Source organism: Chelonia mydas, chromosome 25 (genome assembly GCF_015237465.2).
Source record: "Chelonia mydas isolate rCheMyd1 chromosome 25, rCheMyd1.pri.v2, whole genome shotgun sequence".
NCBI classification, from domain to species: Eukaryota; Metazoa; Chordata; order Testudines; family Cheloniidae; genus Chelonia; species Chelonia mydas.
Window position 1 is genome coordinate 5922795 of NC_057858.1, and position 25120 is coordinate 5947914.

The window sequence follows — 25120 nt, forward strand, 5'->3', positions numbered from 1 at the left end:
AACTTTGGGGCTGGGAGGTGGCGTGTGCTTACACACAGACACCATTGTTTCAGGATTCCGACAGCTGAATGAGGGACATTTTGGAACCCCATTCACACCCATCACGTGTCCCTGCCTTCACAAAGCAAGGAAGCCTAAGCTGACAGCTTGGGTCTCATAGACTCATAGATATTAAGGTCCGAAGGGACCATTATGATCATCTAGTCTGACCTCCTGCACAACGCAGGCCACAGAATCTCACCCACCCACTCCTGCAATAAACCTCTCACCTATGTCTGAGCTATTGAAATCCTCAAATCGTGGTTTAAAGACTTCAAGGTGCAGAGAATCTTCCAGCAAGTGACCCGTGCCCCATGCTGCAGAGGAAGGCGAAAAACCCCCAGGGCCTCTTCCAATCTGCCCTGGAGGAAAATTCCTTCCCGACCCCAAATATGGCGATCAGCTGAACCCTGAGCATGTGTTCAACAGAGTAGATGGTCCAATGGTCATAGAACAGGTTACACCAGCCAGTAGAACAGAATTTGGTTTCATGGGTCAGATTCTGAGATCTCAAAGCATTTTACAAAGTAGCAGTTAAGATACTAACACTGTGACAACTGCGTAGGCCAAACGTAGCAATTACAGCTCACATGCATAGTCTCTGCTATTCAAACTCCTTCCTCCACTTTGCCCTCTGAATCCTTTTAAAGACTCACCTAAGAATGTCTTATGGTGTGTTTCCCCCGCACACAACCATACACTTGGTCTGTTGGTTGTACACGCCTTAGTGCAGGACTCTATAAAGAACCTAACATGTCTGTAGACACCATGGAGGTAACATATAAATAATCCTACAATTCTACCTTCATGTCAGCAACGACTTTTCAGAGACGAGCTCAGGTCCAAGATCTGAAGTGTGACTCCACGACTAACTCACACCAAGGAAGCTTCCAAAAATAGCCCCCTTCCCCGCTCCATCAGCTCCTTCAAGATAGCGGAATTACAGGCTCTTTTCCGTACACAGATCTATCCCCAGCTAGCCAGCAACTAACTTCGGACTCCAGGCAAGCATTCTGTGGCCATGGGTTTTCCTGTATTCGCTGAAAAGAGTTAAAACCCCACAAAAGGCATACCTAGGGCTTGAATGCAGCCGTCTTGCCTTCAGCCTCTTGTCTGGCTCAGTCTCTACAGAGTAATATACAGCAACAGGTGCTGATTTCTGCCAGAGCAAAATATCAACCAATCACAGGAAGCTAATGCCACCATAGCTTTAATATTCAGCCCGGGGAGACAGAAGAGGGTCTGACTTCACTCTGAAAGAGAGAGAGAATAACATGAGGCTCATTTGCTTCCTTTCATGACAGATCCATCTGCTTCCTTGGCTGCTCTCAGGAACAAGGGAACCATGGAGATGTTACACATAGCAGGGATATAGGATGGGAAGGATGAAGGGATAGCCTATGAAAAGCAATAGGGTTAGGAATACCCTGACAGGAATATGGTGCTAGGAAGCAGGGACTGCAAATCTGTCAAACGTTCATTCCCCAAACTGTGAAGTGCTACGGCAGAGTGCTGAATAGCAGCAAATGCAGTTACCTTGAGTTGAGGAACTCCTCATTTCCAACAGCATATGCAAGAGGAGAATCGGGCGGAGTGGATTCAGACACTGAAGTTACAGAAGGGTAAAAAACGGCCATTATTTCCTAGTGTCAAGAGCAGGTTCTTTATTTGCAGATGACTCAAATGGCTGAACTTCCAACGTGGGACCTGCTCCTATAACCTTTATTCTCATGAGTCTGACTGAAGACGATAGGGCCACACATGGAAGGGGGATAAAGTTGGGCACCTTGCTGCGTAGAGGTCTGCTCACAGCTGTGTTGCTGCCCTGTTAACCCGGCCTTGCAAGGAACTGGCTCCAGCCAACCAGCAACAGACAGGACTCACCCTGGCCCCTCTCCTTCCATCACACTCAGTCTGATAGCTGCCCCTGCCACCCTATTGTGGGGGGTGCTTGAAAGCTTAACTGGGAACATTTAAATACTAACATGATTAACCTCCTCCCTCCCCCCTTAAAAAAACAAGGAAACTAAATACCCCCCAAAAGGCGCTAATGCAAAAATTCTGTTGCACAGTTAAATAATAGTTTTTTAAAATAGGGAAATGCAAAAAGCCAGGTTCCTCCAGTAATTACAACCCACATCATGGGTATTCTGTGGGCCAATACCTGGGGCAGATCTTGGCCCCTGCACAGTGGTGCCAAAAGAGCTGGAAAACCAAGAGTTCTGGACCCTGAGGCTACCTCCTGGATGTGGGACTCCTTAGGTAGGCTACAGCTGCTATAGCGGGGTCCCTCTTGGCTCCTGCTGTGTGTGAGTACAGGGGGTGGGAGGCTGTCCACAGGGTCTTTACTCCCGGAGGCTACTGTACCCTATGCGGGGCACTGGCCCAACAGCCTGTTGGTCCCACAGCAGAGTGTGTAAAAGGTCATTTAATACCACTTTTACCCCCACTCCTGAGCTGGGCTGGATGCAGCCCAGGATCTGGGCCTATATTTCTAAAAGCAGAGGTCCCAGGCCTGTAATCCCGTCCTACTACACGAGTAGTATCGCTGGACTCATTGGGACTACCTGCATGTACGAAGACTAGGGCAAACCTTTAACTGTGCATGTAGCCGGTAACATTACGCAATTAGCACAAAAACAGGAGAACCTTGTATTGCCAATCCCAAGCATGCACAAATCATGAAATTGGCTTACACAGCATGAGATTTAAAAAAAATGACGTTTGGGTTGTCTTCCTGGGCTTCTAGTTCAGCTTTTCAAGCTTTTCTCTCCAAACAAGACGACTAGAAACTTAAATTTTGGGCTTTTTAAAATGGGAGTAGAGATTCCTGCATAATTACCAGACTCCAGCCACGGGGGCTTTCAGAAAAAAAACAGAGATAAATTGTTTGTTAAAATATAAATGTTTTCAATAGAGCTGAAAACAACTGAAATATCAGAACAGGGCAGTTTCTTTAATTGAGGTTCTTCTCTCCCCCCCTCCCACCCCCCGCAAAAGAGCGCTCTGCTGTAAAAGCTTTAATTTCAGTTGCTGTCCCTGCTCTCCAGCCTACGTGATGGGAAATCAGACTTTCCTGCCGGACTCCAAACACAATAGTTAAACACCTGATTGCCCAACAAAAACTGTATGAGTGAGCGATCCCGAGGCCTGCGCCTAGTCCAAGGCACTGCAAACACTTTGAAATGGTTCTGTCTGTTGCCTATTGCTAGTTGTTTTTAGGCTATCAAAGCTTTATTTTAAAAGAGTAATGATAAATTAGTTTAAAGATGACCTTTAAAAAGTGCCCGTCATTGCTGCTTTATGATGTATCGACTGGCCTGACCTTGTTTCAAGACTTACGAACCCATTATCTAGCCTTCCCAGGACCAAAGGGTATTAGCTGAAAGTGACAGGGAGGCAGCATGTGAAATGGAAGGAAGTTACTGGGATCACCGACATACCTGATTGAGGAAAACAGATCAACATGGAGCCAGATTTGCAAGAGAGCTCAGCTCCATTTAGGCATCAAAATAAGTGGCCGGATTTTCACATGAGATCTGCATGCTGAGCTCTTTTAAAACCTGGCCCCATCCGTGGATGCTATGCATCCGAAAGCACAGCCTAACTAGTGGTTACTATATGTATTCAGCAAACCAGAAAGGGACTGTATGCTTTTCAGGGTAGGGACTCTGTCTTCCCTCTTTGCGGGGACAGTGCCAAGCATGCAATGGGCCCAACTGTAATATAAATATTATTTACTGCTGTTACTGAAGACTGAACCCAAAGCTTTCAGTGGGAGTGGATGTACCTTTAAATAAAGACCCTCTGTCTGTACTAACTTGACTGGCTTTTGTTCTTTCTTCATATTTCTTGCTGTGATTTTCCTGCCAGATAAGGTCATTGTAAGTAATTAAAAAGGCATATTTGGTTTATTGGGTTAGGCGATGTAATGAAAACAAAATTCTAAATGGCCTAACTCAAAGCAGAAGGGATTTTGATTCAATCATGTTTCATTGGTGCTCATGATATCATAATCCTACTTTTTCTAGTGTCTTCCAGGAAAAACATGGTAGTCAACACCTGAATTTTTAGTTAACAAAAACCAAAAACAAGCAGTACTTCCCCCACTCTCCTTTTCATAGCCATCACAGAGCAGCAAACTAGGACAAATCCATCCCCCCCCTTTACAGGGAAATCTTTCAACGAATATACAGGTACCTACAATGAACAGGGAGTGGGGCTGGTTTGCCTCCACGGGCAAATGCCTCCACATCTTTAGCTCTAAAGAGCTCACTGACAAGCTATAAACACTCCAGTCTCCACTGGACAGTTTAACCAAGGCAGATGCAGGAAGGAGTTTCCCAGAAGCAAATTCTTTTCTAATCCCTTGAAATCCCACTGGATCCCAGTTTCTCACCTGACCTGAATCAGATAGAGTGTTTCTGGGACCAAACGAGCTCAGAGAATCTCCGTAACATTCTCTAATTCGCTGAGATGACGTGAAGCAGAAAGTCCCTGCTGGAATGATGCTGGAGGGTAATTGATCAGCGTTGGCCTGGTGTCGTGCTGCATTTAGGCTGTGCTGAATGCTCACTGAGGGCTTGCAGTGCTAAATATTGAGTTGCTGGATTTTATTGGTAAATGGGAACTTCATTTACTTTATGTACCCCAAGCTGTAATCATGATTTATGACTGGTCTATGTATGGAAACATCATCAGCTTTACTTCAGGTTTCAGAGTAGCAGCCCACGAAAGCTTATGCTCAAATAAATTTGTTAGTCTCTAAGGTGCCACAAGTCCTCCTGTTCTTTTTGCTTTACTTCAAATATTCCCATCGCTCATGCGCCGTTCGGTGGGTTTACATGGCTGAACTCCGATATGAGGTGAAATGATAATCAAGGCTGCAGCATGACCAAACCAAATTCTGCAGCAGCAAAATTCTTACATTCCATAGCAACGTTACTTTATCCAGCTACCAGCATATTTCTCTCTCCCTCCCTTTCCACCCTCCCGCACATACTCCTGTTGCTCACAGTGGAAAAATACTCACAAACAAAATTAGTTGTTGATGATTTTCAACAATGATTAGTGTTGAAGATGGATTTTCGCTATGCCCTCCAGGCAGCTCAGCTCCATTCTCTGGCTCTCTGCTCCTATGACAGCCAGTGACTCAGTCCAAAACCACCTCCTCCTTCCCCTGTGTGCTAGGGAAGGAAGGAGTCAGTAGCCCCAGTTTCAGTGGCTCATTTTCCCAGCTCTCAGTTGCTCTGCAGTCCAGGTTTACTAGCTTGCCAATCTATGCCTCTGGCTCCCCTGACTCCATCTCTGGCTATCCATGCCTTGACTGCCTGGTTCCATGGACCAGTGCACAGAGAATGCCCTGCAATCCACTCCACCTCCCCTCTTTCTCTTGTGGGGAACGCTGGAGATCAAGAGGAAGCTGCAGGCAGGTTCCAGCAGGGCAGGGAAACTGAAAACAAACACCAGGCTGCAGCAAATTCTGCAGCAAAAACGCTGAACTGAATGGCATTTTTCCGAAATGCCATCTTCTGTGGCTGCAGAATTATGGAGTCCACAAGGCCCTGATGGAGAGAAATGGGACAAGTCACACCACTCAGAGCTATTGTGTCAGTCAGATTGATGTAAGCGACACCGCAATGGTTACATTTGGTTTGTTTTCCAAGTTATCTCCCGAACGATAGGGGCCACAAACCGTTTTTTTTTTTTAGATTCATGACTACAATTCTGTAGCAAGTGCCACAGATACAAACTCCCCAATTACAAAGGGCACTGATTATCATTTGACTTCTAGAGCTATCATGGAGGCTCCTGCTAAAGAGATGATGCAAGATATACGACCCTAGGCTTTGATCTTATCAGACCTCAGAAGCTACGCAGAGAGACAAGGTGTTTAACAGAAGTTGGTCCAGTAAAACGTATTACCTCATCCACCTTGCCTCTCTAATATCCTGGGACCAACGTGGCTACACGAAGCTAAGCAGAGGCAGGCTGAGTCAGCGCTTGTGTGGGAGATTGCCAAGAATATCTAAGTGCTCGAGAAAATGCTTGTCACAAAGTCACAGGCCTCACGCTCTGGAACTGTTCAATGTGAAGCCAGACAGGACTCTGGGTAAAGTGACTCCCCTCAGGGCACGCTGTCCAGGACAAAAACCCTCCTTGGCTATGGCCTTCCTGGGTCTGACCTCAGAGCACGCAGCATCCCTGTTCTTACCGTACACTTCCTGCAGCAGATCCACCTTGACGGGCCCCCTGGGGAAGCCAGATGGTCCCTGCACCTCAACTTCGCAGTCAGCAGAGACTCCCAGCCAGTGTTGTAAAACATAAGGGTTTATTAGTCAACAGGAACACAGCATAGAATTTGCTAGCACAGAAATCAGGAACTTGCAGCAAAGTCCATCTGGAGTGGACCCTGGGCCCACTGCTCCAGACTCCCCGCTCCGAGTTCCAAACAGGAGACTGACCCCTCCCAGCCGCCCGATCTCCAATACCCCTGTTGCCCTTCCTCTGGTCTTCGTCTTGCTTCATGGGCCAAGTGTCACTTGGTTGCATCCCCCTCCTGATTCTCAAGTTATGAGGGGCATCGGCCATCGCTTACATGCAGGCAGCTGGAGCTACCTCACCTGCCCCCAAGGGTCTCAGCAAAAGTCACACACCCTTATTCCCACCACCTAGGCATTGGTGCAATACACAGGGAAACTGAGGTACACACAGTAAGACTCACACAGGCTCATGTACAACCTAACAAGGGGAAAACCCCCACTTCATCACAATGCTGACTCCCATTTTCACTAAGTGTGGAAGGAAAATGGTCTCACCTAGATAAAAGTACACACCACCTGCAGGCCAACGACAAGCTTTTCTTCACTGTGAAGGCTCGACAGCCAGACTTAAGATGGCTGCAGCAAGCTCATAATGTAAATTGTTTAGGAGGACTATTCATTCAGTGCAAACCAAACAGCTGGGAATGAACTCTCTCTCTAAGGTACTTCTCTGGCCCTCATTACCACAGTATCTGGGCACCTCCCACTCTCTATTGTATTTATCCTCACAGAATGCACAGTGCTGTTATCCCCATTATACAGATAGGGAACTGAGGCACAGAGGCTTAGGCCGGGATGCACAAAAGGAGTTTAGTGCTTAAGTCCCAGTTTCGGGACCGCTGCAATGCACAAAACTCCCACGCAACCCCGCAAGTGCCCAAACTCGCTTGACATCTACATTTTTGCAGTAAAAGTTCCCTCACAGCCTATGTTTCTGCCTCTGAGCATGCGTACCGCTGCCTGTCTCCAGCCATCTGCTGCCTACCTCCCACGTAAGCCCCAGAGTGATTTACAAACTGGGGGAAGACCGGTGTTCAGCTGCCTACTTCGGGTGCTGGGCCCTATCTGGTAAGATCCCTCTGAGCACACCTACCGGATTGGGCCCCTTGGGTGAGTTCACACAAAACCGCAGACGAGGACGACCTCCCTCATTTTTAGCCCAGTGGTTAGAGCACTCACGTGGGACAGCCAGGTTCAAGTTCCCCTCCGCGTGTGTGCGGGAGAAAGGATTGAACTGGGATCCACCACCTCTCAGGTGAGTGCCTGAACCATGGGACTGTGGGCTATTGAGGTGGGGCTCCCTCAGACTCTCCTGTTGAAGTTGTTGCACTGTGGATAAATACTAGAAGAGTCTTTGGAACCAGGGAACCGGATTTTAGGCCCCCCAAATCCTGGGTGAGCGCTCTACCCACTAGGCTATTGAGTCAGTCTCATGTGTGCGGGCTCTCTCTGGCCCAAATGACCAAGTATTTATCCATAGTGCAACAGTGTTGTCAGGAGAGCCTGAGGGAGCCCCATCTCACAATATCCCATAGCCCCGTGGTTCGGGCACTCACTTGAGAGATCGCAGATCCCTGCTCAACTCCCTTTCCACCTCCCTCAGAAGCAGGGGGGACTTGAGCGGGGGGGTCTCCCACATCCCAGGGGAGTACCCTAACCACTGGGCTAAAAGTTACTAGGGAATGCCTCCTCCTCTTGTCTGCCTGCACCCTAAAATTGCAGAGGTGCCTGACTTCAGGAAACAGTGAACAGCTGAGAATGGCTAGCAGGGGTAGGAACCTTGGCGGGAGGCAGGGGGGAAGGCTCAGCACATATCCCTCGGGTTGGCATCTCCCATTGCCTAGCATAGGCAGCTTCCTTCCTAGCGGGCTGACTTTTGTGAATTGCAATCTACATGCCTTTCTCTCCCCATTCATTGTACAGGAGCCTAACTCATGCTCTGTGAATTGCAGTAATTGTCTAGGGGCCCTGACACTGGGTGTCACAACGCCTAACTCCTGTGCATCCAGGCCTCAGTGACTTGTCCTAGACAAGGTGGGAAATCTGGGGTGGAGCTGGAACTGATGCCAGGACCTCAGCTAGTGCTCTAACCACTGGATCGTCGTTCCTCTCTAATTTAGCAGCGTCTTAGCACGCCTTTGCAGCTAAAAGTGTTTTCTCTTGGGTAATAATAACAATAATTAATAATCCCTAGCTCTTATCTAGTGCTTTTCATCCATAGACCTCAAAGCACTTTACAAAGGAGCTCTGTATCCTTATCCCCACTTTACAGCTAGGGAATCTGAGAAACAGGGAGGTCAAACGACTTGCAGTGTGAGTCCTTTCTCCGACTTACACTATTATAGGAAGGCCTGAAGGAGGACAGGTATTGCAACATGATTCAGCCTCTTTCGGGTCCCTGGTGGAAGAAGGTCCCCTCAGGGACTGTAGTGTCCCAGGTGATTATGGTTGCCATAGCAACTCAGAGAGAGCCATGGTTTTTGAGGGTTTCAGAGTAACAGCCGTGTTAGTCTGTATTCGCAAAAAGAAAAGGAGGACTTGTGGCACCTTAGAGACTAACCAATTTATTTGAGCATAAGCTTTCGTGAGCTACAGCTCACTTAGTACCACTGGGGACTTTAAAGACCAGGGCCAGGAGTCTGAAGTGGATCTGGAACTGGATGGTGGTCCGTGAGGCTCCAGGAGCACGGGTGATATGTGCTGTCATCAAACTGTTCCATTCAGGAGGTAGGCTTGCCTGTGACAGATCAAGAGCAGTTTCTACTTTCTGCAGGGCCTTTCCCTTTCCTGTTCCTACACAGGATACTTGGCAGGGGGCAAGCCTGGAAGGGACACAAGCAAGAAACAGCATAGCTAGGCCCTCATCTGAGGCGAAACAATGACTCCTCCTTGCTCGTCAAGACAGAAGGAGGCATTTCTGGAGACTATTTGGGTCTCCAGTACAATGATGAACCCAGCAGGACCCCAAGACTATGTTAACCACTGGAGCGCAGAGACCCCGACAGAGGACAAGATCACAGTGTGACAGCTCCCTCCTGCATGTCAGCTCCATACTTCCTGTATTTAGCTTGAGCCAGCTGCCTTTCGTCCAGCTGGGACAAAGCAGCGGCTGTGCTGGACACACAGAGCTATGTGTCATCAGCACACTGATGGTGTCAGAGTCTGTGTTATCTGATCGTTCCCAGCAACGGTTAACAGGACTCAGGACTGCAGGACTCCCCAAGCAAGGGTCTGCCACGGAAGAACAGGGGACACTAGTCTAATGCAGTTCCCGAAAAGCTCTTTGGTGTACCAGCAGCTCTTTGTGATCGAAGGCATCAAGTGCAACTTCTAGATCAAGCAGAATTTACATGGATGTTTCACCCATGTCTGTGGCCGTAAAAGGAAAGGCCCATCAGCGTCACTGTCTCTGTGCTCCGCCATGTCCGAAGGGGTTTAGCGTACTGGTACTGGTCAGGTGGAGCTGACTACACGTGTGCTCTCTGCATATTAGAACGGAAGGATTATCAAAATTTCAGACTCTGACCAATTATTGGCTTGAACAAGCCCTAATAATCTTCCATTCTGGCCTCAAGCCAACTTCAATCACCTGTCCTGCTGCAGTGGTAAAAATTCAGGTGTTCAGATGCCATGAATCAAGTCTGTCACATAGAACGGACGCCTGTTTTCAATTCTTGGTTTCTTGCACCCCAGGCTGTCTGCGGCTGACAATGCTTGTAGAACTCCTGGGTTCAATTAGGAACCCCTTATTCCCAGGGCCACAGTGCACTTGGCATTGCTAAATGACAGGCCTGAGTTTGATTTGTACCACGGGCCAGCAGGGGCCGGAAATGCTTTTTCTTTCAACAGCAACCCCTCTGGCCAATTCTGTGGTTGGAATTTGAGAAGTCTCAAGAAAAGAGCGGGTTGGTTGTAATTGGGGGATCTACAGGGTTCAATCTAGAGCTGACTGGATCTTTTTTTTTTTTTTTTTGGATCAACCCCTGAAACAAGGAAAAAACCCACAGCAACAAAAATGGGTGGTGGGGGGGGGGGGGGGCGGAGAGGACAGTTTTTAACTGAAAATGAGTTTTTTCCAGTTTTGCACTAAAACAAAATAACAAATTTTGAATGAAATGAAACACTGCATCCAACCTAATATTTTTTCTTCCAGTTATTGGTTAGTACTGGGTTGGTTCTGGGTGCCTTTCACTTTTTAAAAGACTTCTGTTACGTTTCTAAATAAAACATTCTGAAATGAAAAGTCAAAATGTGTCATTTCAAAATGGCCACCATGAAATATTTCCACTTCCAAAAAAAAAAAAAAATCCCAATTTTTTTCCAGCCCAAACTACACACGGAATTTGATCCAAATGTGCAGTTTTAGTGCTCTAAAAATGCATTTTTGGAGAATGTACTATTCCCCAATTGGCCCTGTTCTAGTTCCATCAAATGTAATCTTCGTATGTCTTTCTGAGGTGGTATCTAGGCTCGCCCATCATATTCTCTGTCTCATCCCTAGTCGGAGGCCGTGCATTCTGGCTACTCTCCTTTCATACAAGACAACTGCAGACAGCACCCATACTCCAGAACTTGCGGAGCAAAGGGCCCAAGAACAACCTGATATTCCTCCTTGAACCTTGCAAGCCCAATACGTGCGGGAAAGGGGCTGTGCCCCCTGTCTGGTATTTTTCACAGGTATTTCTGACTATTTAGTATCATGTTCTAAATCTGGATGGCACTGGGGACTGCACTAGAGAGTCCCTCACCTTTAGGTTACTGCTTCAAAGCCAGTTGAGGTCACCAGTGATAAAGCTGTTACTACCTGACTGAACTGAGTTTGCTGGGTCTCTATTTGCCACTGGCAAAGCCAACAAAGGAGACAATTAGTGCCAATCTCAGCATAGAATGCAAGGACAGAATACACCATAGAACATGAACTCTCCTCTTGCTGTTAGAGGCCATTCATCCAGCTGAGGGGGAGACACATTGCTAGGGGAGGCCTGATGGGGATGCGTTGTGGGGGAAGCTTGTTCTAGCAGTGAGCATGCTGTAGCTTATGGAGTGGATGGCTCTCCCTCAGGGATCTGAATCAATACCTTTCACCAGCCCTGCAGTCATATGAATGTAAACAGGCTTTTTTAAAAAGCACTCATAATCTGCTGTGCCTCCCAAAACCCTTACAAAATGTGACTCCATCTCTGTAGGTAGAGTGCTTTCGCAAGCTCTCTCTGTGATCAGTCTTAAGGAATCAAGGCTTTGAAGTGGCCTTGTATATTACACGATCTCTCACTCTCTTTGTATGTGTTTATATAGGACACACACATACAGAGCAACTCCACATTAAAGCAGATCAGATCACACTCTAATCCACGTGTGACCTAAATACCCAGACTTACAAATCTCAGAAGGTTTTCACTCTCTTTATTTGGCAGGGGCAGCAGCAATTGGGTCAGTTGAAACAGGAGATGCTGGATCCCATTAAATGCTACTTTTAGTCTTGGCTGCTTTCAATAATTGTTCCATGATACATTTTCTCACAGCCAAGTGCTGTTCAGGGATAATCATTATTCTCTTTGAAGATTTGCAACCGTTAGTACCTCTGAGGAAAATATAAGTGAGCGACTGTTTAAACGTGACATTTCAAAAACACTGTCCTTGGGACTGCCATGCAGGAAAGTGAAAACAGGCCCCACTGTTTGGCTCTTAAAGGGCCACTGCTGAGAATTAGTAGGTCTAAGAGTCAATCTAACCTGAAATATTAGACTCCATTTGACAGATGGGGAAACTGAGGCAAAGGACGATTCAGGGACAAGGTTGACTTTTATTCCTTGCAGTGTGTAAGGAGTAGCATGTAGCTGCACAACCTAGGAGCAGAGTAGGGAAGGAAGCATGCCTCAGTCACAATTCCCTCTCTGTTTTCCCCCTGTTCCCCAGGGTAGTAATCTGCTATCGACACTGACGAGTTCTACTTCCCCTCCCCCCACAAGCCGGCTAAGTCAGGCTGACATATTTGTGTGGCAGATCCAAGGATCCACAAACTCCTTGCCCTTCTCCACCCACACCTCAACCACCTGTGGGGGGAATGGAGGGGGGAGAGGATATACCAAGCATGCAGCCCTCTGCACCTGCAGCCATGATGCAAGGGGGGAAAGGTAGGGGCTAAGGGGGAGTCTTACCCCTCCTCACACCCTATATAGCCAGGTCATGATCTGGCCCTAAGTGACACATTGAGAGTCAATGACAGAAGCTGGAGCAGAGCCCAGAAATTTCAATTTGTAGTCCTGTTCACAAACCTAATTTCTGCCATTGCTTCCTGCGAGCCCCCAGGCAGACAAATTGGTACATGTCCATTCTCTCCTATCACAATCCCTATTCATTTACAATCCTCGGAATCAAGTTGCAATGAAACATGTTTCCTTGACGCTGATGGTTCTTCGGGTTTGCTCAGAGCAGGGCATGTGCAAAACACCTAAATACGGTCTACGGCCGCCTCCTACAAGTGTGAACAGCGAAGTCTGAACAGTAAAAGGGGTCTCATCCAATACAAAGATTCATATTTTGCAGCAGGGAAAAGCGTGTAACTGTGCTACTGTGGCTCTCCCTATAACTCAGCCTTTTGCAGAGATCATATCTCACAGCAGAGCTAGCGCTGGCCATTTGCAGCTCTGCTTTTCTTTGTTTGGCTTTAAGATAATAGAGGCCTACGCCAAGGCTCTAACACTATTAATAACACAATAAACTCCTAGCAACATGAAGTGACCTTTTCGATAGCAACACAGCCAGACAGATACCTAGAGAAACTCCTTTCTGTCCCTTTATCACTGTGGGAAGCATTAAGCATACCCTCAGCCCCTTTCAAACCTCTCACATAAAAGGCTTTCGCACCATGCCTGGAAGCTCATCAAATCTGGGCTATTTCAGAGCAAGCTCCTGAGCCTGTGCAGAGAACACTCTGCCTGCTGTCCCCTCTCTTTTACGGTGAGGGGATCCAGCTAGCGTGCGCCTGCTGGCTACAGCTGTGGTATTATGGCACCAGGAGAAAGGCCATCCCTCGGGCAGGCCAGTCCCACACCATTTAGGATTCTACAGGTCATAATTACACCTTAAACTCCAACTGGAGGCCGACGGGCAGCCAGTGAAGCAATGTCAGAATAACTGGAGGGGCATGATCTTCAAGGAAATAAATCCTAGGCTGGCTTTTTCCAAGATCCTTCTGTTCCCCCAGTTCTTTCTACCGGACTTGAGTCCTACCCGTCCATCTTGCAGCAGCTTCTCTTTTCCTGTTGTTGCTGGCCAATGAACTGCCAAGTTAAAATTCAGGAGCCTTAAACATCACCTGCAAATGGATTTTTAGACATTGAGCTCATGGGGTCTTTTTTGTTTGTTTGTTTTGTTTTTTTTACTTCTTTATGATGGAGAAAGAAAGAGCCTAAAAGGTTTGGTTTCTACTAGGGGTTTTTTTTTTTTGGTTGTTTGTTTTGGTTATTTTCCCCTCTCCCTCTCCTCCTTTAAACTTTGGAAATCTCGAGAATGTCAACTCTGAGAACATAAGAATGGCCATATGGGGTCAGACCAATGGTCCATCTAGCCCAGTATCCTGTCTTCCAACATTGGCTGGTGCCAGATGCTTCAGGAAGAAGGAGCAGAACAGAGCAATTTATTGAGTAATCCATCCCCTGTGGTCCACTCCCAGCTTTTGGCAGTCAGAGATTTAGAGCATGGGGTTCCATCCCTAACCATCTTGGCTAATAGCCGTTGATGGACCAATCCTCCTGGAACTTATCTAATTCTTTTTTGAACCCAGTCATAGTTTCAGCCTTCACAACATCCCCTGGAAATGAGTTCCACAGGTTGACTGTGCATTGTGCGAAATAGCACTTCCTTATGTGTGTTTTAAACCTGCTGCCTAGTGATTTCATTGGGTGACACCCGGTTCTTGTGTCATGTGAAGAGGTAAATAATTCCATATTCATTTTCTTTGTACCATTGATGATTTTATACACCTCTATCCTATCTCCCATTAGTTGTCTCTTTATCAAGCTGAAAAGTACCAGTCTTCTTAATCTCTCCTCATATGGCACCGTTCCATACACGCAGTATTCAAGGTGTGGGTGTACCATGAATTTACATATTGGCATTATGATATTTTCTGTCTTATTATCTATCCCCTTCCTAATGGTTCCTAATAGTCTCTTAGCTTTTTTTTTTTTTCCTGAGGCTGCACATTGAGCAGATGTTTACAGAGAAATATCCATAATGACTCCAAGATCTCTTTCCTGAGTGGCAAGAGCTAATTTAGACCCCATTTTGGATATATAGTTGAGATTTTTTTCTAATGTGCATTACTTTGAATTTATCAACGTTGGACAAGAAAATGGCAGACGAAATTCAGTCACCTAGTTTTGTGAGATCTCTTTGTAACACTTCACTGTCAGCTTTGGACTTAACTACTTTGAGTCATTTTATATCATAGGCAAACTTTGCCACCTCACTGTTTACTCCTTTTTCCAGATCATTTATGATACTGAATAGCACTAGTTCCAGTACAGATCCTTGGGAGACCCCACTGTTTACCTCTGTCCATTGTGAAAACTGATCATTTATATCTACCCCTTTGTTTCTTGTCTTTTAACCAGTTACTGATCCATGGGAAGATCTTCCCTTTTATCCCATGACTGCTTACTTTGCTTAAGAGACTTTTGTGAGGGACATTGTCAAAGGCTTTCTCAAAGGTCAAGTACCCTATATTGACTGGATTGCCCTTGTCCACGTGCTTTTTGACACCCTCAAAGAATTCTAACCGATTGGTGAGGGATGATTTTCCTTTACAAAAGCCGTGTTGACTCTTTCCCAACAAATTATGTTGATCTCTATGCAGTGGTGCAAGTGGAATCCATTTCTTACCGGTACCGGACGGGTGGGGTGGGGGGGGAATGGGAGGCCTCCTCAATTACAACACAGAATACAAAGTATACTTATATTTATTTTTATTACAAATATTTGCACTGTAAATAACAAAAAATAATTCAGATTCTTAACTAACTTCAGATTCTTAAATCTTGGGTTGAGTGCTGTAGCTATCTTTAAAAATTTCACATTGGTTCCTTCCTTGCATTTTGTCAAATTTACGAAAAACGTGACGGATCATCATGTATTCTGCGTTATAATTGAAATCGAGGGTTGGGGTGTGTGGGGGGGTGAGGGTCTGCCTGGGGCTGGGGATGAGGGCTTTGGGAGGGGCTCAGGGCCAGGGCAGAGGGTTGGGGTGCAGGGGTGAGGGCTGTGGCTGGGGGTGCGGGGTCTGGGGTGGGGCGGTGCTGGGGATGAGGAGTTTGGGGTGCTGGCAGGCTGCCCTGGGGCTGGGGCCAGAGAGGAGGACTCCACAGTCCCCCCAGCCCTCTTCCCCCCCACCCCCTGCGGCAGCACACTCACCTGGCACCATCACTGCACATGCTCCTAGGGGCCAGCCCCCCTCAGGTCCAGGAAGCCCCCTCGCCTCCCCTGTGGTGGGTGCGGGGGGGGCAGGGGCTGCCATCACATCAGCCTGCTGCCGGTGGCCAGCAGTGGCTGGCGAAGGAAAGCAGGCTGCAAGCAGGGACCCTCTGGGGGAGGCGCGTGGGGGCGCCAGACGGAGCTGGGGGAGAGACCTGGCCCCAAACATTGGTGGAGCTGGGCCCCCGGGCCCTGAATTTGCTGGAGTAAGGGCACTACAGGGCCATATATCTCACTGCCCCTGACAGTTTCCCCTTTAATAAATTCATCCCTGAGGGGTGTTTCCAGTTGAACTGTTTAGTCCTCTACAGCTGTCAGCTTTCCCACAGCCCTTAGTTTAAAAACTTCTCTACAACCTTTTCAATTTTACATGTCAGCAATCTGGTTCTGATTTAGTTTAGGGGGGAGCCCATCCTTTCTTTATAGGCTCCTCCTCTCTCAAAAGGTCTCCCATTTCCTAATAAACCTAAACTCCTCCTCCAAACACCATCGTCTCATCCACACATTGAGACTCTGCAGTTCTGTCTGTCTGACCCTGCACATGGAGCTGGAAGCCTTTCAGCGAATGCTACCATGGAGGCCCTGGACTTTAATCTCTTATCTAGAAGCCTAAAGTTGTCCTGCAGGACCTTTCTTTTACCTTTCCTTGTGTCACTGGTAGTCCTACTTGTACCAAGATCACTGGCTCCTCCTCAGCACAGCACAGGAGTCTATCTAGATGTCTTGAGATGCTCACAACCTTTGCACTCAGCAGGCAATTCACCAGGCAGTTCTCCCGGTCATCGCAAACAAACTACTACAATGGGACTTCAATCTTGAGAGAGGCCTTTGATCATTACTGAAGCACAAATCATTATTCCAGTAATCTGGAGTTTTTAGTAGCAAAAGGCAAGAGCATTATATAACTTTAAACCAACTCTGTCCCTTTCAAAAGATGTGGAGAGAGACAATCTTCCCCGGGACCGTGCAATCACAACAAACCTTTAGGAATAAGCCTCTGACGGTGAATAACGAATCCAGCACACAACATGAGGGCCAAGGAACAATCCTGATGCCTAACTGGAGTGGCACACGCCTAGTAGCTAATTATTCCTGTATTTGCAGTAATGGCTGCTGTAGAAACCCATAGATTACAGGGACAATTTACCCCTTTAATTTCACACACAGAGGACACCCCCTGCTGGGGAACTAACTGCTCTCATACTGTTCCATTGTAACCCTTGGACTGCTCCATTTTACAGTTACTAGGGCAAGAAATAGAAGCCGTGTGTTGACGCAGTAGATAACAAACAAGAGAATGAAAAAGACTCCCTTTAAAACTAGATTGTCCAATAAAACAGCATCAGGCTACAATGGAGTGTGTGATTTGCCCTGGTATATAATGGTGAATGGCAGACAAGTGTAAGAGGCCACTAATGACTTTTGCAGGTGGATGACCAATATAGCCAGGCTGAGAATTACAGGACGAGATTCAACTGATCACACTACACGGGGCTGATTTAGTTTTTGGCCTCAGGAAAGGTTGAAGTTCTGTAGTGCTGTTTCACGAGAATTTCCTTTAATATCATTTTGGGGGCAGAACTCCATTGAGTAATTGCTCCAAGGTAGGTCTAAGAAGTGAATAATTTAAGGATAAAAGTTAAAAGCTTAGATACCATGGTGAAGGGCAACTCCATAAATAGGATTAGCTAGACAGACAGATGGGAATAATTGTTCAAGGCTTTATGTGGAAAACAGAGAAGTGACTGCGGGCGCACACGTGATGATTGGATACGTGATCAGACATACAAAAGCAGCTGTTCTGCACATGTTACGGGTACATTTGCAAATTTTATGAATGTTTTTTTCTGAAGCCCCTTTGAAACTCTGACCTATCATGTCAAGGAGGATTTTGATGTCATCTGTGAGATGAGAACGATCTAATTTTTTTGGGATGAGACTACCTGAAATCCTCTTGCATAATGGATAACTGACTTGTTAGAAGAATAGGCTTTCTATACTAAGGATACAAGACCACTCTCACTTACACCAGTGTAAATTAGAAGCAACTCTACAAACTCAGTGGATTTATACCAGTTTTACAGCTGTATGCAAGTTCAGAATCAGTGGCTAAACCTGCACCTTGAAACAAATTTCCCATGAATTACTCTGCCAAGGATTACCATAAAAAAGCATGATTCATGATAAATCTGGAATGTTAATTAAAGGGATGAAACTAATCCTGTTGTAAAAATAACCTAATGCAATGCCAAGTTCATCAGTGGCTGAATTTACAGGATATAAATGGACCAGAAATCAGCATAAGGGGGAAAGCTGTGTAACATGCACTGATTTGGAATTTCAATAGGTGTGTGATTTACACACCGGGGGGTGGGAGGAGAAGGTGTAACAGGAAAAGCAGCCAAAAAGAGAATGGAAGGTAAAATATTTGGACATTTATTTATATTATACCCTGCAATCATCTGCTTTTCCTGCTACTCCTGTTCACCTTCTGCCCCTTTAGCATGTAAATCATACTGGTTTTGCATACCTACTGAATTCCTAAGTGTTGTAAATTACACATAAACTTCAAATTTCTCATCCATTAGCATCAACACTGTGATCTCATTTACACAGATATCAATTCAGAATAACTCCAATGAAGTCAATGGCATTACTCTGTATTTACAGCAGTGCAACTGATAGCAGAATCTGGCCCCATACTCCACTAGCCCAGATTACACCACTATTTAAATTGCCAATGCATGTATCTCACACTTTCCTGAGACTTGCACTTGCTTACACTGGACATGCCTCTCACCCTGCCAAGGCCCAAAGGTGGGATGCAGTGCATGCCAAAGACCCTAAATGAGACACACACAAAATATTCATGCAGAAAACTTTAAATGCTGTGGTATTTCTTCCCTTAGCAGAACTGGCACTTTCCATAATCTTAGTTTCATGATTCTTTATTTCAGATGTCAATTATTTTCAACAATAAAACAGAGAGGCTGCCACTTTGTGTGAAGCAAAGTAACTTTGTGATTACAGGTTTCAGAGTGCTAGCCATGTTAGTCTGTATCAGCAAAAACAACAAGGAGTCCTTGTGGCACCTTAGAGACTTACAAATTTATTTCGTGGGCTAAAACCCACTTCATCAGATGCACGGAGTGAAAAATTCAGTAAACAGAATATATGTGCTATAATATATATTCTGCTTACTGTATTTTTACTCCATGCATCTGATGAAGTGGGTTTTAACTAAATGTGTTAGTCTCTAAGGTGCCACAAGGACTCCTCGTTGTTTTTGTGATTACAATGAGTGATGTCCCTCGAAAGGCGGTATGACACCAGGTATGAATTCGGCTCTGCCCTGGCTATATGTACAATGTGTCCAGGGCCTTTTTAAAAGCAAGAGAGTGATATGAGGCAGGGGGAATGTCTTAATTTGCCTACAGGGGATCAAGGGGCATGTTTCTGGAGGCACCTTAACCATGCATCCACCATCACTGAAACAAACTGGCTCTCTGCTTGGAGAGAGTGAGCATGCCAGAAAGGACAATGCAAAGAATTCAAAACTAAGAAGTGAAAGGATGTTGCTAATGTATCAAACATAAATGTCGGAGCCAAGTTTCAAATAACAGGCAAACAACATGAATTGAACAGTGAGGCCAGGCACTGGTCCGGTGCCTGCCGTGACGTAGAGGGGACTCCAGCTCTGAAGCCAAAGCAGAGCTCTGCCTGCTGGCTCACAATGCTGTGGAGGGAGCATGCTGTTGCTTGAGACAGAAAGTGCTTTCTCTGGTTGTCTCAAGGCGTAGCACCAACAGGTAGAGGGAAAACTCATGTGACACCAGGTCTTTGAGGGAGATGAGTAGAGTAAAATAGGGTTGGGGAAATGGAATGATACAAGGAGTGCCCCAATCCTATAAGTAGAGGACCCTGACTCTCCCCCCTACTCCAAATCCTATAAGTATATCTGTTAGGGTTTCACCACAAACCATGTTGGGGAGACTCTAGGGTGAAAGGAGTTTTGAAGAAACACAAACTATTCAATATGCAAGGCTGACCCATTCCTCCCCAAACTGCAGAGAGAAGCCCAGCAACCTCAGACTTTAGCATTGCCTTTTATCCTAGGTATTTCCCCTGCAATTTGCTTTACACTGGGCACTGGCTCTTTCAGAAAGCTGCTATGCTCACTGGGGAGATTCAGAGCATGGAGGAAAGCTGCTTGAAGAGGCAGAAGCAAGACTCTCAGGTGCAGAAAGAGATGTTTATCTTGAAAGCATCTCGCGAAGGCAGTGTGGGTTTGTCACTGCTGAGCGTGGCCTCTCATTGCCAGCAGAACACGTCACTTGTCAGAGCAGTCCATTCCATTCCCGTGCTGGGGTTGGCCTGAAGCACACAGGCTGGAGAATGCAATAGACTTCAGGGATAAAGTCAGACTCATGGGGATGGGAGTCAGGAGAGAAGGGTTTCATTCTAGGGAACAAGGTTAAAGGCAGCTGAGATCAGCTGATTGGGGAGGCAGCCACAGCTGGCCTTGATAAAAGGGCTCAGGGAGGCACTAGATCACTCTCACTCCAGCCTTGGAGTGGGAAGGGCCTAGCTCTGCAGGAGCCAGGAGCGCTCCAGAGCGCCAGCCTGGCAACTCCCCAGGCTGAGGCCTTGTTAAAGGCCTAAGGAGGTACTGGGGCAGCTTGGGGATAGGCAGAGGCAGCTGGTCCAAACCCCTTGCTAGTGATGAGTAGCCATTACAGACTGCAGTGTGCCCCAGAGAATGGGGGGCTAGATGATGACTGGCAGTAGCCACTGAGTCAAGATGGGTATAGGGGGAAGGGGTTCCCCTGGGAAGGGAGACCCAGAGTGTGGGGGCACTTCTGTGGGGCAGCACCCCAAGGTAAGGGGCACTGGGGTCTGGGAGGCACATGGGGGGCCTGAGGCAGGAGAGACACTGGCCAGCAGGAGGTGCTCTGAGGCTGGCATGAGCTAATTCCTGGATGGACCTGCAGGAGGTGCTGTGGTGGTAACTGCTCTGCCTCTGACTTGCTCTGGAGTCTTGGGCTAGTCACAGTGCTTCTCTGTTCCTCAGTTTCCCCTTTTGTTAAGCGGGGAGGTTAATGCTTCATGCTCTGTTAGAGTAAGAACCACGTTTCCTGAGAATGACAGGATGGCCTGCCCCTTTGAGGGCCAGGAGACCTGGGGTTAGCCAGCTCTGCTCAGGCAGACCTGTTTGTGCCATAATTAGCTGCTTCCCAGCCTGGAGGGACTGATCTGATTGAGATCAGGTGTGAACCTGAAATACCCGGGCCTCCTAAAAAGCCTGAGAAAGCTCAGGGTGGGAGAGGAAGAGCAGAGAACAAGCTGGGGTCCCGTGGAGGGACTCTGTGTGCCTATCCCAGAGACCGGAAGAGGGAAAGGAAACCCTGAGAGAGTGAGGGGACTTCAGGGAAGGAGCCTAAGAGTCAGTACGCTACCCCAGACTAGAAAGGCTTAAAGATAATGGGCTGGGAACTGAGCCTGGAGGGTGGGCTCAAGAGGAACCCAAGTGGGACAGCAGAACCTTTTTGGATACTGGTTATCTTGGAGGTGGCTTGAACTGTGAGACCCAGCTAGAGACTTGAGCCCTACAAATCCCGAGGAGGGATGGAAAACCTGGTTGAGGGGAAGCACAGGTGGGGACACCTACAGTGCCAGCCCCCACCAGCAGGGGTGCTATGGGCTAGCTATACCTATGACTGTCCTAAAAATAGCAGAATATTGTGTTTATAAGGCTAAATTTAAAATCCACCTTTCCCTGCTTCCCTCTTCAGCAAATTAGGCTTTGTTCTTCCAGTATATTCTTGGGAGTCTTGTCCAGTCCAATTTCCAATATCTCAAGCACTAGGGCTTCTATCCCTTCCTGTGGGAGTCTGTTCCACAGTGCAAGATACTTTACTGTCAGAAAGAGAACCTAATACTGAGCCCTTTTATGTAACACAATCCCATTAATCACATCACACCCAAACCATCCTCCTTGAGGTTTAAACACTTGTAGAGGGTTATCACGGCATTGCTAAACCAAGGTGGACTATCAGTTCCTTAACAGGCTGACATCCTACCCTGGGAGAGGGCTCTCAGCGGAGCTACCCACCTTTTCTTGTCACCTCCATAGTTTTCTCTATGCAGCGTGCTGGAGTTAAACTCTAGCAACGCTATTCCTCTGGCAGCGATTCAGTGGGGAGCAGAGAGGCTTTCTGTCCCCTGCTGGGAAACCAAGAGGCAAGCACACAGCCAAGTGCATCTGGATGTGCCTGCAGTAGAATACGGCTTATACAGATCATAGAATCATAGAATCTCAGGGTTGGAAGGGACCTCAGGAGGTCATCTCGTCCAACCCCCTGCTCAAAGCAGGACCGATCCCCAACTAAAGCATCCCAGCCAGGGCTTTGTCAAGCCTGACCTTAAAAATTTCTAAGGAAGGAGATTCCACCCCCTCCCTAGGTAACGCATTCCAGTGTTTCACCACCCTCATAGTGAAAAAGTTTTTCCTAATATCCAACCTAAATCTCCCCCACTGCAACTTGAGACCATTACTCCTTGTTCTGTCATCTCCTACCACTGAGAACAGTCTAGATCCATCCTCTTTGGAACCTCTTTTCAGGTAGTTGAAAGCAGCTATCAAATCCCTCCTCATTCTTCTCTTCTGCAGGCTAAATAACCCCAGTTCCCTCAGCCTCTCCTCAAAACTCATGTGTTCCAGTCCCCTAATCATTTTTGTTGCCCTCCGCTGGATGCTTTCCAATTTTTCCACATCCTTCTTCTAGTGTGGGGCCCAAAACTGGACACAGTACTCCAGATGAGGCCTCACCAGTGTCGAATAGAGGGGAATGATCACGTCCCTCGATCTGCTGGCAATGCCCCTACTTATACAGCCCAAAATGCCATTGGCCTTCTTCTCCCCACTTTACAGATGGGGAAACTGAGGCACAGAGCAAGGCCAGCCTGAGGTGCCAGCAGCCAAGCCAGGAATAGAAGCCAGGCGCTCAGCACATTCACCCCAATACCCACTCCCAGGGCAACCTGCCCCACACCCAGACAATCTGCCCCCAGCAGCCCAGCAACAGGCAGCAGCTCCACACTAGGGCCAGGATCCCCCAGCCCAGTGAGGGCAGCACCAGGTGACTTACCCAGGGCAGAGCAGCAACAGCAGCTAGGCACAGACAGTATGATCTGCTCAGGAAGGAAATGAGGAGGGGAAGCATAGATGAGCAGGGTGGGGAGAACAGGTGTGATTCATAGAGGGAACTGAAGGGGGAGCTGAAGCAGAAGAGGGCAGAATGGAAAGACTATGCCTCCAATTTAGCAGGCACCCATGCATGTGCCTAACTTTAAGCACCTCAGTAAATGCAATCAACAGCACACTAATACATCCCTTGTATCGTTCACTCATTCTCTCCATATGCTTAAATACATGGTTAAATCAGGACCTGAAAGCAATGAGAGACACGCACACAGACAAGCTAGACAGGATTGAGAATGGAAGGAGGGTAAAAAGACACTTTATAGAGAAGGGAGAAGAAAAGCAGAGGAAAAGAATACAAAGGGGAAATTGAAGAGAACAGTAAACAGCTCAGAAGAAAGGTAGAGAGATGAAAGGAGGAGACGAAAGTGCTGAGTGCTATAGGGAAAAGTAATCTGAGGGGACTAAACACTGGAAAGCCCTGAGGAAGAGAGAAACAGAACTTGAACAAAGAAAGTTTAGCAATAACAGGGAAACTCCATGGGACACGGACTAAGTTAGGAATGGATGTGACGGTGATTTTTTGAGATGCCCAAATGTTATAAGAAAATATAAAAAAGCTTGATCTGAACTGTGTGGAGAAAGCCAGGGGTGTGACTGTTTGGAAGGGTGGGGTGGGGGCATCTAGTTGGAAATGAGAGGGTCAGCAAAGGATCCCAGTGTTAACCCCCCGCCCCCCACCCACACACACACACCAGTTGGGGAGGCAGTTGTGGTTTGAAATTAAACGTATTCATGAAATATTGATGCTAGAGGCTTGGCTGGCTTTAGCTAAGAAATTCCTGATGTTGCTCTACCATCGTCACCTTCAAAGCACTTGACAAACATTACATCAATTAAACCTCAAAACATGCTTGTGCAGGAGGTAAGTATTCTCTCCTCCTCAGATTGGGAAACTGAAGCACAGAGAAATGAACTAAATTGACTTACCCGGGGTCACAGAGTGACTCTGTATCGGAGCTTGTATCCCTTCCCCTACCCAGTGTCTGGCTTGTCCATTTTGATTCCAAGGCCTTATACAGTGCCTAGTACAATGAGGCCCTGTTTTTCAGTTGGTTCCTAGACACAAGGTGCCTCAGGTGGCATGTGACCAGGATTCATCACTGAATTTGGTCTGCTGGTTGGATCGTTCGTTTCCCTGGCCTGGGCCAGGTACTGATGGGGAATGCCGATCTATGTGAATGCTGATCTATGCCCCACATTGCAATAATAAGCATGAGTAAGATTTAGAGAGCTGGGATCAGAGTCCTTAGCCCTAGTCCTGTGCTCAGGCTGCCTTTCCCATCTGTTTTTGCTTGTGTTGGATGGGCAAAGGAGAGGGGCACCGGTACTGTTGGGGAGCTGTCTCGCTCGTAGATCTGGGCTCCACTGGGGTATTTTCTGTGTTAAACATTTAAAGTCTACCAGACCAGTCCTGACAGTTTTTGATTTCAGCATGTTTCCCAAATGGCAACGAAAATCCAACAGTCTGCACTTCAGATAAATCATGCTGGGGGTAGGGGAAAAACTCCCCACTTCTCTCTCTCTCTCCCCTCTCCCCGCCCAGCATATTTTGAAGCCACTCAATTAGAGAGAAGGGGGGTGGCTGGAGTAATTTTTCCATGGATACAGAGAATAACTGAGCTCTGTATGGCTTTTCATCATTAAAATGCTTCCCTCTAGCAGTTTGTTAATCTGCAGCATTCTAAAGTGATATGCACGCACATGCAGAGACCTCAGTTCAGTCTTGCTCCACTCAATGGTTGTAAGGAGTCTCGGTGCAAGTGGGAGAGGGGTATGCTGCTAATATCACGTGGGGCTTGCTCTGGCTTCTTTTTCTCTGCACGTAGAGTATGTCTGAGTCGCTGTCGCCCAGTTGCAACATAATCCTGGCACAGAGTCGAATACCCAGGCATGGTTTTTCCCCTGAAACAATGTGCACTGTAGAGCATTCTTGGCTTTCTCCCCAGAAGGGGGTGGTGGTGAAGGCGAGGATGATGATGAAAAGCTTGTCCTGCAGTGTGACCTCTGGGAGGAGGCAATA

The 25120-nt window shown here is 47.1% G+C and overlaps 1 protein-coding gene across 4 annotated transcripts in view; it reads right to left on the reverse strand.

Moving 5' to 3' along the window:
* The window catches only part of JSRP1 (junctional sarcoplasmic reticulum protein 1), a 40111-nt gene extending 16031 nt beyond the window's left edge, over positions 1 to 24080 (reverse strand). Inside the window, exons 1-3 of one of the 4 annotated variants that reach the window (XM_043535923.1) lie at positions 24028 to 24042; positions 3830 to 3905; positions 1113 to 1292 (exon numbers count right to left, since the gene is read on the reverse strand). The gene's annotated coding sequence lies outside the window, so the exon portion shown is untranslated. Of the gene's footprint in view, positions 1 to 842; positions 933 to 1112; positions 1293 to 3829; positions 3906 to 5071; positions 5368 to 24027 lie in introns of those variants that run through there. The other 3 variants (XM_043535922.1, XM_027832619.3, XM_037885637.2) reach the window with 3 other exon arrangements.
* Positions 24081 to 25120: the final 1040 nt, after the last annotated feature.